The 11,586-nt window shown below is 39.8% G+C and overlaps 1 long non-coding RNA gene across 2 annotated transcripts; it reads right to left on the bottom strand.

Moving 5' to 3' along the window:
* Positions 1–1,747: 1,747 nt before the first annotated feature.
* Positions 1,748–7,819, bottom strand: LOC112080855 (uncharacterized). Of its 2 annotated transcripts, XR_011479572.1 has the most exons (7): positions 7,687–7,819; positions 7,244–7,402; positions 4,755–4,816; positions 4,473–4,564; positions 4,263–4,374; positions 3,509–3,689; positions 1,748–3,368 (listed from the first exon to the last, which is right to left on the bottom strand). It is a non-coding gene; the product is annotated as an uncharacterized lncRNA (long non-coding RNA). The 2 variants fall into 2 exon arrangements; XR_002896247.2 differs by having other exon boundaries at positions 7,244–7,819.
* Between the last annotated feature and the right edge of the window lie 3,767 nt (positions 7,820–11,586).

The raw sequence follows: 11,586 nt of genomic DNA, 5'->3' as shown, positions 1-11,586 counted from the left end.
TTAAAATTACTCAAACATACAAGTATTTTACACCATTTTAAAGATAAACTTGTTGTTTATCCAACCACAGTGTCCAATTTCCAAAAGGCTTTACGACGAAAGCACAAACAATTATGTTAGGTCAGTACCTAGTCACAGAAAAACAGCAATTTTTCCAGCCAAAGAGAGGAGTTACAAAAAGCAGAAAGAGATAAAATGAATCACTAACCTTTGATGATCTTCATCAGATGACACTCATAGCTTCATGTTACACAATACATGTATGTTTTGTTCGATAAAGTTCATATTTATATCCAAAAATCTTAGTTTACATTGGCGCGTTATGTTCAGTAATGTTTTGCCTCCAAAACATCCGGTGATTTTGCAGAGAGCCACATCAATTTACAGAAATACTCATAATAAACATTGATAAAAGATACAAGTATTACACATGGAACTTTAGAAAAACTTCTCCTTAATGCAACCGCTGTGTCAGATTTCATAAAAACTTTACAGAAAGAGCACACCATGCTATAATTTGAGTACAGCGCTCAGAGCCCAAACAAGACATACAGATATCCACCGTGTTGTGGAGTCAACAGAAGTCAGAAATAGTATTATAAATATTCACTTACCTTTGATGATCTTCATCAGAATGCACTCCCAGGAATCCCAGTTCCACAATAAACGTTTGTTTTGTTCGATAACGTCCATAATTTATGTCCAAATACCTCCTTTTTGTTCGCGCGTTTAGTTCCAAAATCCAAATTGATGACGCGCAGGTCAGACGAAAAGTCAAAACATTCCATTACAGTTCGTAGAAACATGTCAAACAATGTATAGAATTAATCTTTAGGATGTTTTTAACATAAATCTTCAATAATGTTTCAACCGGGGAATTCCTTTGTCTTCAGAAATGCGATGGAACGCAGGTCGCTCTCACGGGGGCGCGCGTGATCAGCTCATGCCAGACACCTGACTCAAAGAGCTTTCCTTCCCTCATTCTTCACAGTAGAAGCATCAAACAAGTGGAAGCCTTAGGAAGTACAATATGACCCCAAAGACACTGTATATTGGATAGGCAAACCTACAAACCTTAGATTTCCCACTTCCTGGTTTGATTTTTTTCTCGGGTTTTTGCCTGCCATATGAGTTCTGTTATACTCACAGACATCATTCAAACAGTTTTAGAAACTTCAGAGTGTTTTCTATCCAAATCTACTAATAATATGCATGTCTTAGCTTCTGGGACTGAGTAGCAGGCAGTTTACTCTGGGCACCTTATTCATCCAAGCCACTCAATACTGCCCCCAGCCATAAGAAAACAATTTATTTAAAAAATTGACGAACTGACTTGTTGGAAAGGTGGAATCCTATGACACGTGTCACGTTGAAAGTCACTGAGCTCTTCAGTAAGGCCATTCTACTGCCAACGTTTGTCTATGGAGATTGCATGGCTGTGTGCTCGATTTTATACACCTGTCAGCAACGGGTGTGCCTGAAATAGCCGAATCCACTAATATGAAGGTGTGTCCACATACTTATACATATAGTGTATTTTAAAAATATTTAGAGAGGGGAATTCAGACCCGAGATACGCCAGTAAATGGAACTTAATTCCTTTTTCATAAGAGTCACACTGACATGGTGGGTTTCTCTCTGTGCACATTCTGACCTTAATAAACTTAAGCATGAGGAAACACGTGCCAGTGTGGTGGTTCATTTCTTTACTATCAAATGAGAGACAAACTTATCACACAAGTCAGAGTTATACTTAAACTAAATCTTTAATAATGAGAGCTTTGCAATAGCAATGACTTGTCAACGATTCACCATTTCTAATGATCCGTTGAGAGTGGCGAGACAAAAGTACAAAGGTTTTTTATAGCCAAGATACACCCCTTTCAACCTACATGACGGAGAACAGATACATAGAATGTGTCACAAGGTGAGACTTTTTAAATGAGAAAGGAGTATCCCGTAGCCAGATAGCATTCGCTATAAATTATCGTTCAGTTTGGTCCCTAAGACGAGGATTCCGATCTCGTTCCTGGTACTCATAAAACAAGAACACCAACTCGACCAATGGCATAAATCAATTGTCAACTCCAGACACTACCACACACATCCCCCAAGGCCAAAGGAGGAAGTGACTGGCGCACAAACTTTGTGGAAACCAGTAATTGGTTCCCCATTAATCACACCATCCATTCACATGGTTTAAGAATAGGTAAAGACACATTCACATATGAAGACAATGTTCCCTCCTGTCCTCTTCCCTTTCTGATATTCTGCATAGCACCAGAGACATGTGAAAGACAAGCCTGACCTCTCCCCTCTCTGGGCCCCAGGTGGCTGAGCCCCAGCTGAGGGAAGAAGTGCAACTGCCATCACCAGAGTCCAAAGGGATACATTCTAATAACAAGTATATCACATAAGCATATTATGCAGATAAGACATCTTAATTATCTATGTTACCCAACTAATTCTGATTCACCAGCCAGTTATTTGTTTTGGGTGGAGAAAACAGAAATGGAGGTGTGTCTACAGATACACATAAACTGACCTTGATTTAGAGCTCCATTCAATCTGTAGCGCTGAAATGTTACAGATTGGGCGATAGAAATGTAAAGATTATTTCTGTTTAGCCAACACATACAGCATTTACCGTGAATGCAAATCAAATGTTATTGGTCACATTCACACGGTTAGCAGATGTTAATGTGAGTGTAGCAAAATGCTTGTGCTTCTAGTTCCTACAGTGCAGTAATATCTAACAAGTAATGTGATATGAGTAATGTAAGATATGTAAACATTATTAAAGTGGCATTGTTTAAAGTGACTAGTGATCCATTCATTAAAGTGGCCAGTGATTGGAATGCAGTCTCCACTAACGTGGGAACATTGCCTTTAAATTTCAATCACGCTGTAATGCTGAACTTCCGCAATATGGATTAAATAGAGCCCTTAATAAGTGAACCTGTTGGTTCCAAGTGGGAAAAAATATTCCCCCTCCCCCCCGATAACAGCACTGTAATTTACACATTTATTAGAGCTACTGATAAGAGCTTGATAAAATAGTAATCTGTTTGGATAAGGGGATTGTAATTAAAGGCTAAATGACAATTGTTTTAGATCTATTTTACCTTATGATCACTGGAGATGAATTTGAAACCAATCATATGGCAAATCTTCAGAGGCACAGTATTTATTTATTCAGTGGTACATGCATTCACACAGTCTACATGTATAGGATCCTTCCCACTATATGATTGATATATTAAGCAATAAAATCCCAATTGATCAATTAAAAGTTTATGGAAAAACTGCACTTGTCCTCCGTCGCTACTAAAAAGGGTCCTCAGATCAGTCGTTGGATGGGGTGATGTCTGTAAACGAAGAGGAGGGCATCAAGGCATTCAAAATGGCTACAGGGTTGGAGATGCAGGAGTCAGAGCTTTGGGTAACGGGGTCTGGGATTGTCTGCAGTGGTGGTGGTCAAGTGTTCCTATGGTGCAAGGGACCTTACCATTGAAGAGGCAGTGAAGTCAAAGGATTTCCGTGAAGACCATCCTTACTGGCACCAGGTCAGCTCCATAATCACTGGAAGGGACACTGCTTCTTCGTTGTGTGGACCACCAAGCCTCCATCACCATCCCCATCCATCGTGTCAACCTCTGACAGACTCATATTGCCCCTCCTGTCAGTACCTGTTTTCAGGGAAGACAACGGTCCTAAAATATTCCACATAGTTCATACACACACACACACACACACTAGGCTCCCAGAATAGGTTATATTACATACACATTTTGCTCAAAGAAGCCAACTAAAGTAATGTAGTTAACTTTATCATGGGCACAGTGGGAATTTATATCTATGATGTTCAAATTATTTCCCACCCCTTACTTGCTAAAGGCCCCATTTCCATGTCTGTACGTGACATTCTTGAAAAACAAGTGAACAATGAATAAAGATCACACAAAAACAATAGGCTCCTATTATAGATTATATGACATTCAAGTTTTGGTCAAAGCAGCCAACTGAAGTAATGTAGTTAACGTAAATTCATATACAAAGGCTGGTCTTTAAAAATATATATATATTTCACCTTTATTTAACCAGGTAGGCCAGTTGAGAACATGTTCTCATTTACAACTGCGACCTGATCACACAGAATGGTCTGAGTGCACCTCCTCCGTTACAGTAGTACAACACAATTCACATCGCATTGTATGGGCACAGTGGGAATGTATATCTGTGATGTTTAAATGATGTCTTACCCCCAGAGTGAGAGTACATCACTTCCAGCAGATCTCCTTGTTGAGGGTGGCGTTGATCATTTACTGCTTCTCGTGGGGTGAGCCTGATGTTTCTGCATGTCACGCCTCATGTCTAAAACATGGGAAAAGGGGACATAAAGTCACAATTTCTATGCATCTACAAATGCAATGTTTTACACAATAGTCTATCATATTTGATGAGTTACTGACCTGTCCGTCCACAGGCTCGATCAGCTGTAGTCTCCACAACCGGATCACACTGACACAGAATGTCCATGCATCACAGTCTGAGGGATGCACTCCTGTTGGAGTGGAAAGCAAAGAGACATTTGGTGAGTGGTAGGTCTTTTTTAATGCTGTATCACCATCTTTATCTGGACAGAAAAAACATTATTTATCATACTCAACACCTAATCGTCATGCCTCATTGTTTGTTCTTGTTTCCCAATCAACAGTCTGGATCTTCCTCTTCTGTCATGATGGATGACCTACCTTTTCTGGTACCATTTCTCTTTTCCACTGGAAAATGGCAGCTACAGACCCGAGTGTCGTCACTGGGTTTCCGGTCCGCCCATTTGAAAGACACACACACAAAAAAGGTACTTTTACTAGCTAGCTAATAAGTTGATTACTAAAACGGTAACATTTACATTAAAATACCATAACCCACAGACTTGACTAAAGTAACGGTAAAATAGACTGGGATTGGTCTATCTGCACATCTAAAATCTTACTATGTGGATGGGACATCTCAAATCAAATCAAATTTTATTTGTCACATGGGCCCGAATACAACATGTGTAGACCTTACCGTGAAATGCTTACTTACAAGCCCTTAACCAAAAATGTAAAACAGGAAAGACTTAAGAAAATATTTACTAAATAAACTAAAGTAAAAAATAAATATAAAAATGTAACACAATAAAATAACAGTAGCGAGGCTATATACAAGGGGTACCGGTACCTAGTCAATGTGCGGGGGAACAGGTTAGTAGAGGTAATTTGTACATGTAGGTAGAGGTAAAGTAACTATGCTTAGATAATAAACAGCGAGTAGCAGCATTATAAAAACAAAGGGGGGGTGTCAATGTAAATAGTCCGGGGGGCCATTTGATGAATTGTTCAGTAGTCTTATGGGTTGGGGGTAGAAGCTGTTATGGAGCCTTTTGGTCCTAGACTTGGCACTCCGGTACCACTTGCAGTGCGGTAGCAGAGAGAACAGTCTATGACTTGGGTGACTGGAGTCTGACAAATTTTTGGGTCTTCCTCTGACACCGCTTAGTATATAGGTCATGTATGGCAGGAAGCTTGGCCCCAATGATGTACTGGGCCGTACGCACTACCCGGTGATGCAACCGGTCAGGATGCTCTCGATGGTGCAGCTGTATAACTTTTTGAGGATCTGAGAACCCATGCCAAAACTTTTCAGTCTGCTGTTGTGTTGTTTTGCCCTCTTCACGACTGTCTTGGTGTGTTTGGACCATGATAGTTTGTTGGTGATGTAAACACCAAAAACATGAAACTTTCGACACGCTCCATTACAGCCCCACTACAGCTAGCAAAACAGTCCTGTAGGGTAGCCTCCGCGTCATCTGACCACTTCCGTATTGAGCGAGTCACTGGTACTTCCTGCTTTAGTTTTCGCTTGTAAGCAGGAATCGGGAGGATAGAATTATAGTCAGATTTGCCAAATGGAGGGCGAGGGAGAGCTTTGTATGCGTCTCTGTGTGGAGTATAGGTGGGCTTGAGATATTGTTCCTCTGGTTGCACATGTGACATGCTGGTAGAAATTAAGTAAACGGATTTAAGTTTGCCTGTATTATAGTCTCTGACCACTAGGAGTGCCGCTTCTGGATGAGTATTTTCTTGTTTGCCTATGGCCTTATACAGCTTGCTGAGTGAGTTCTTAGTGCCAGCATCGGTTTGTGGTGGTAAATAGACGGCTACGAATAATATAAATGTTAACTCTCTTGGCAGATAGTGTGGTCTGCACAGCTTATCATGAGGTACTCTACCTCAGGCGAGCAATACCTCGATATTTCTTTAATATTAGACATCACGCACCAGCTGTTATTGACAAATAGACAGAAACCCCCTCGTCTTACCAGACGTAGTTTCCCTGTCCTGCCGATGCATGGAAAACCCAGCCAGCTCTATATTATCTGTGTCATCGTTCAGCCACGACTCAGTGAAACATAACATATTACAGTTTTTAATGTCACGTTGGTAGGATAGTCTTAATCGTAGATCTTCAATTTTATTTTCAAATAATTGCAGGTTGGCCAATTGTATGGATGGTAGTGGAGGTTTACTCACTCGCCCGACCTCCGCTGCCTTTTTCTCCATCTTTTCTTCACGCAAATGACAGGGATTTGGGCCTGGTCTCGAGAAAGCAGTATTTCCTTCGTGTCGAACTTGTTAAATATTGGTTTTTGGACAAGTTCGAGGTGAGTAACCGCTGCTCTTTTCGGTCATAAGAGACAGTAGCAGCAACATTATGTACAAAATAATTTTAAAAATAAGTTGCGGCCACATTTCTGCTGTGATCGAGGAATTATCTAGATGATCAGGACAGTCTTGGGTGCTCTTTGCCTGAAGAGGTGAAGTATTGCGATGAGCTATATGACTGTACTTCTGATTCTAATTCTCAACAGGAAAGTTAAAACCCTCATCCGTAAGGTCACTGAGGATGACCGACAATGATAGGGGGATCATCTGAAAGGGAATGATATGCAGGGATGTCATTTAAAGATTTTGGGCACTGGCCAGCAGACCACGATTTCTACATTCAGGTCTTAAATCTGTGACATACGATGTTTGTAAAGGTACAATTTCACTGCTGTGTCAGACTAGTTTGCCACGTGCGTTGTACACGTAACTTCAGACGGTGGTTATCTAGCAAATTTCCATATGCACCGAGCTAACCACAGATCTTTGACCTAACCTAAATGGCTTGTTAACAGCTTGCAAACAGTGCTTACCTTATCGCACGGCTCCAGTGATGCCTCTCGCTTACAGAGGTCGGAAAACAATAAAATGCATGTGTGCTTATCGGAGTAGTGGTTATAAACTGGTATATACTGTAGCACAGAACCATCCTTGCTTCTGATCGACGGAGAGTACTAAGGTTAGCTGGTTCGCTACAAAGGCCAAGATTCAAGTAATTAAAACATGCTAAAGTAGTTAGCTAGGTAATTTGAAAAATGTATATATTTTTTAAAATACACACACGAGAAATACACTCAATTATTTACACAAGAAACTAATTAGACTATAATATCTACTTGCTACTTGAGATGAGTTTGCGTAGAGAAATGTGCCTTGAGGGATGACGTCAAAGCTTGCCACAAGATGTGTAGTTCTGTTTGATAGCCGCGTCTAATTAGCATTTCGTTTTTGGGGGGTAATTACAGGCGAAAGTTACCTTGTCCGAGAGAGATTTGCGTGGTTATCAAAACGTCACGCCAGGGTAAACCTAGAAAAAACACAGACCTTATATGAAGAAGTTCTAAAATCCCTGACGCAAAAATTAATGGTGAAAAAACGAATGGAACCATTTCCGGGTTTTACCGCTAGATTTGATGGGTATTAGGACTGTAAAGTGGTATTCAATAGGGCCTTCTTTGGCAATGCTGACTCAACAAAATATGACCATGAAAAAGAACAGATATCTTAACTCAGATGACAATAGTATGTAGTAATATGATTACAAGAAGGGCAAAGGCTGAAATTGTAAGGACTTCATTACCAATTAAAATGGTCTAATAACTAGGAAACTTAATTGGCAAGAATATAGTAAGAATATGGTGTAGGTACATTGCTTTCTAACTAGTTTCTCCAGCAGATGGCAGACTTACAGTGCCAGTGAGACAAAGAAACCATCTGGGTTTGTCATACATTTTTATTTAAATGAAACCATTGAAATTGTAACAAACTGCCCCAAAAAATGACACAAGAATACAATTGGTATATTTTTATTGTCATCTTGAAAACACCTGTGTAATACATCATGTCACATACACATAAAAGTAAATATCCAACTCATTGAGTAGTTCATACAAGGAAAATAGAATACTGTAGGTCACTATAATAGTACAATGATGTATTATCCGTTTAGGTCCATCTGAAGACTCAGAGATACAGCAAACATTTTCTGTTATAGGATAGCTATTATACAAATCAAGAATTCAAAGAAACTACTTGACTTCTTTTTTTTACCAGACACGCCATTGACACATTTTATTACTATCAGTGTGTCTCTACAGCTGAAGAGATGGTTCGATTCAAACACTCCGAACTACAGTACAGACATGTTGAGAACGTATGAAAGAACAACAGGAGAAAACGAGATTTAGCAGTTGTATGGTGAATTTGTGAGAGGCTTTTGAGGGTTTGTTCACCGCTTGAATTCTAATTGTGTTAGGCTACATGGAGGAAAGGTCCCAGAGAATATTGGTCAGGTTAGCAGCTGGCGTTACGCTTGAACAGATGTGACGGCAGAATAGGGCAGGCTAGGATCTCATAACTGGCTTCTCCAAGTCCACAAAGCAGAAAATGCCAGACCGAGGAGCAGCGCACTACAAACAATTGTTTCAAAGAGGTGAAGGGAAAGTGACCTGCTGTCAAGGACACTGTACTGTACATAGTAGAGTGCCAATTAACCTAAGAGGGGTCAAGGGGTCAACATTTGATCATTAGTGTGTTGTGATTAGAGCCACTGGTGTACAGCTAAGTACGCTGTTTCTCTTTTTGTGTGTGTTATCATGAATGGAATGACAATGCCGTTTATGACTTATTCAATAACAAAGGCTAAAGTGACCTGTTATCAACCAGTTTGTCTTGTTTCTGTCCATACTGCATATACCGTAGTAAGGCTTCATCTCTGTCTCGATGTTTCACAGAAGCTGAACAGACAACACTTCAATATCTTGGGACCCGCATACTAAGAGGGCTGTTGTTACTGCACCAGAAAACACAATATAAAGCTGTACACATGCTGAAGTCTATAAAACAACAAATAGTATATATTTCATCAAGGAGGTGGATGAATGTACAAGGGGAGGCATCCAATCACACATAGAATTCTCTCATTCACACGTACAGCATTCTCTCTACCACTTTGTCGACAACTGTCTTGGCAGCGGAACCATCTAGAGAGGTTTCCCGTCTTTAGATAACAGTGTTGACATTGTGAGAAAATGACTTGGCTTTCTGACAGGCTGCATTTTCTCACTATCACACATCACAATCATGCCCACTGGGGTTCAGTCGGGAAGACATCAGAACTTACTTTCTCTTGTTCCACTATTAGGACTCGTCTTAAGTTTTCTGCTACAAAAGTAGGAGACTTTCCACTACGCCCCTGGCCAATTGAACCCCTACTCACACACCACTCGTAAAAAGGAATTCAATCCTAACAGTTATGCATGGCACAGACTGATGGCTATTCACAGAGAAACAGGCTTTTAAAATATTGCACTTATTGGCCCATTGCACCTCAAGACGAGACCTGAAGGTGCACAAATACAATACAATAAGTATACCGATATAGATATATAGAAATAGATCTGGCACAATTTCATGCAAGTGTGCTGCTGAAAATTTTTGCCCCTGAAAATGCAACAATTCAGAGGCAGTTCGTTTTCACAAGTGCAACAATCGATTGCAGCATTTTCTACAAGACAATATTTGGCATGACACTTGGTCTAGCTAATAGTAACATACCCTTTTTCACAAAATAATCTCACAACACCTAAAAACAGCTTCCTTTCTATTTGTTTTCTAGCACATTGGCACGTAGGGGTCCATTTAGGATAACTGTCTCTGGTTTCTTCAAGGGAACTTTTCTATAACAATAGAAAAGTAACAGAGAGTCGAACAGAAGTAAAACATTGCTGCAAGTACAGTAAATGAATGGTGAATAATGTCAGAAGGAGTGTCTCTAATAAAAAGTATTTGAGGTGAAGTCCAGAGAATGAGATGGTATGAATTATGGAAGTGGCTCCTTATTCATAATCCTGTAGTCAAGTCAGGTCAGACTTTTGAAATATTGATGCCGTGACTCACATCCCTGAAATAGTTGTCTGGGACCTCTCCTTGGGTTCTCTCTATGTCTCACAATGTCTCTCAATCTTTATTGTTCCAGGAACTGGCATTATTATGAGCTTTCTGCCGTTAATTTAGGACCATTTCATTAACACTACAGTACGGAACCCATTTGAGGACATCCGTAAACCCAGACTGAAACGTACGGCTGACAACTGAGGATGACCTACAATGGATTCCGCACTACAGAAATGATTAGGTCTTAGTTACTCCAGATGACTGACCAGTTGGCAGTATTGCACAGACCATTGCTTGTACATAGATATAACATTGAGAAACACATCAGAAACTGTTCTTTGCACTCACAGATGCATACTGTTTTCAAACAACAGTCATCGGGTTAGTAATCATACCACTTTACAGCCACATTAAATGTACCACTTATTTAATAAAGTAAACTGTTAAATACCACACTGGCATTATTATCATGACTAGCTACCTATCCTACAATATAGTACTGTACATGTTAGTATTAGACAACTGTTATACTATGGCAGCTAATCCACAGTCACTGAACAAACTACTTATTAATATCCTGAGAATAAAGCCATGCATCTGTCTAACCCCAGATAATCACATTGGTTCTAACCCCAGATAATCACATTGGTTCTAACCCCAGATAATCACATTGGTTCTAACCCCAGATAATCACATTGGTCTAACCCCAGAATAATCACATTGGTTTCTATACCCCAATAATAATCACATTGGTTCATTCTAACCTCAGATAATCACATTGGTTCATTCTAACCTCAGATAATCACATTGGTTCATTCTAACCTCAGATGATCACATTGGTTCATTCTAACCTCAGATAATCACATTAGTCCATTCTAACCACAGATAATCACATGAGTTCTAACCACAGATAACCACATTGGTTCATTCTAACCACAGATAATCACATGGGTTTCACATCTAGTGTGGCGATGGAAAAATATGAAACAATATACAAACAACTAACTGAAAGGTATCACTTTCGTAAGGTAGGTAATAGTTTTTTACGGTAATGTTCAATGCTTAAAAGTGACACACGCACACACACGCACACACACACAGTAGGAATAGTGTGAGGGAAGAAATACAGGATATGCAAGAGGGAACTGGCAACTTAACCATACACAGATCATCATGTCATTGACAGAGCATTCCATAAACAACACACTATTTTCTCTGGTTAATATAGTATATAGAAGATCCTGTATTTCTGTTTTTATCT

The sequence above is a fragment of the Salvelinus sp. IW2-2015 genome, unplaced genomic scaffold (genome assembly GCF_002910315.2).
Source record: "Salvelinus sp. IW2-2015 unplaced genomic scaffold, ASM291031v2 Un_scaffold16533, whole genome shotgun sequence".
Taxonomy (NCBI): domain Eukaryota; kingdom Metazoa; phylum Chordata; class Actinopteri; order Salmoniformes; family Salmonidae; genus Salvelinus; species Salvelinus sp. IW2-2015.
Note: the sequence above shows the minus strand (reverse complement) of the source record. Positions and strands in the feature narration are given on the sequence as shown.